The 1,480-nt window shown below is 49.3% G+C and overlaps 1 protein-coding gene across 1 annotated transcript in view; it reads left to right on the top strand.

The window, feature by feature from the left end:
* HAO2 (hydroxyacid oxidase 2) overlaps nucleotides 1–1,480 on the top strand; it is a 14,605-nt gene that overhangs the window by 690 nt on the left and 12,435 nt on the right. The gene's annotated exons all lie outside the window — the stretch shown is intronic.

Below are 1,480 nucleotides of genomic sequence, written 5' to 3' on the forward strand. Positions count from 1 at the left end.
CCGGCGCTGACTGGCGGAACGGAGGGGGGGGCGGGGCGGGTACAGCTGGCTCTGCCTCTAGATAGGCAGAGCCAGCTGTCAGTCACGCAGCTGGGCGGATCCAGACATAATTGTCGGGATCCGCTTCAGCTGCGGCGTCTCCGTATACCGCGAGCTGTAGCTCCCTATATACTGAGCTTAGGGTGACGGGAGGACGCTAGTTTGTGTCCTCCCGTTACCCTAAGGAGAACTATGGGGAAATGACTTAACCACATAGTTCTCCTTTAAGGATTACCAAAGTAGCCTCCCAGTCAGTGTCACTTTATGGTATTTCAGCAGGTGGGCCTTAACATTCCAGTATGGACGCCCACCAACAATGAAGGGCCGGCAGACATTCGCTCTTTATATAATAGTTGGCCATTGGTTGTTTTGAGTCACCACAATGTAAATGGCCCTATTGGGACTGTACAAGTCTAAGGCCGAAGGCAGCCGAGCGAATAACCGAGCCGAAGCGAAGTGAGCGACGTTCGGCTATTCAATTCAGCCTTGTACGGCTAACATCAGCCGTACGTCGGCTACCTTCAGTCAGTCAAACATGCTCAGCATGTTCGGCCGACCCGAAGTGCAGAAGGAGTTCGGCTCAGCCGATCCAACATCTGGATCGGCCGCGCCGAAGCTCCGGCTGCTCGATCCCTGCCGTTCACCCCCCTATTCCCATATATTCCCATAGGGGGCCGAACGACAGTGAGTGAATAGCCGAGCGCCGCCGAACGGCATTCGGCTCGGCTGTTCTCCTCGGTACCTCGGAGGTAAGCGAGCAGAATAGAAAATAAGTCAAATGAATGAGGGGAAAAAAATGTTGAAAAATTATTTTAAAAATTTAACAACAAAAAAAGGGAAAATTAGAAAAAAAATATTCGAAAGAAAATAAAAGAAAGAAAAAATTATTTAAAAATAAATGACGCACGCACACGCCGCATAATGAAGCATCGTACAGATGCCGGCAAAATAAAAAACAATTGGGAAGAGCTAGCTGTGACATCACCGCTAGCTCCGCACCAACTGTTTCCTATTGGCCAGCTTTACAACTTGGAAAGAGGCCGCGATTTGGATGCGCCTGCCCGGGACAAGTTGCTAGACAAAATGTGGACCATGGGCGTGGTTAATAGTGTCCTGGGACCCGGGAACCATAACGGTGATAAGAATGTGATGGCTCCATGGCATTTCTGCGGGTGGGTTTCCTCATACCTGCATTATGTGCATTGAAATGGCCACTTGCGGTCTCCATCAGAAGCTCTTGCGATAGGGTGACAACGCAGGAGCAAAACTGGGAGACGGGGATAGCGTTGTCACCCTGTAACAGGAACTGCCTGAACAAAAATATTAATGGCAGGATTATTTTAATGAGGGCTGCAGATTAAGAAAAACATTTGACATGACATTAATTCTCTTCTCACCGGGATAGATTTGGGGGCATTCGGAATAGGTAGAAGCCTATATA

This window comes from Nanorana parkeri, unplaced genomic scaffold (genome assembly GCF_000935625.1).
Source record: "Nanorana parkeri isolate BGI_ZX_2015 unplaced genomic scaffold, ASM93562v1 scaffold2926, whole genome shotgun sequence".
Classification (NCBI taxonomy): Eukaryota; Metazoa; Chordata; class Amphibia; order Anura; family Dicroglossidae; genus Nanorana; species Nanorana parkeri.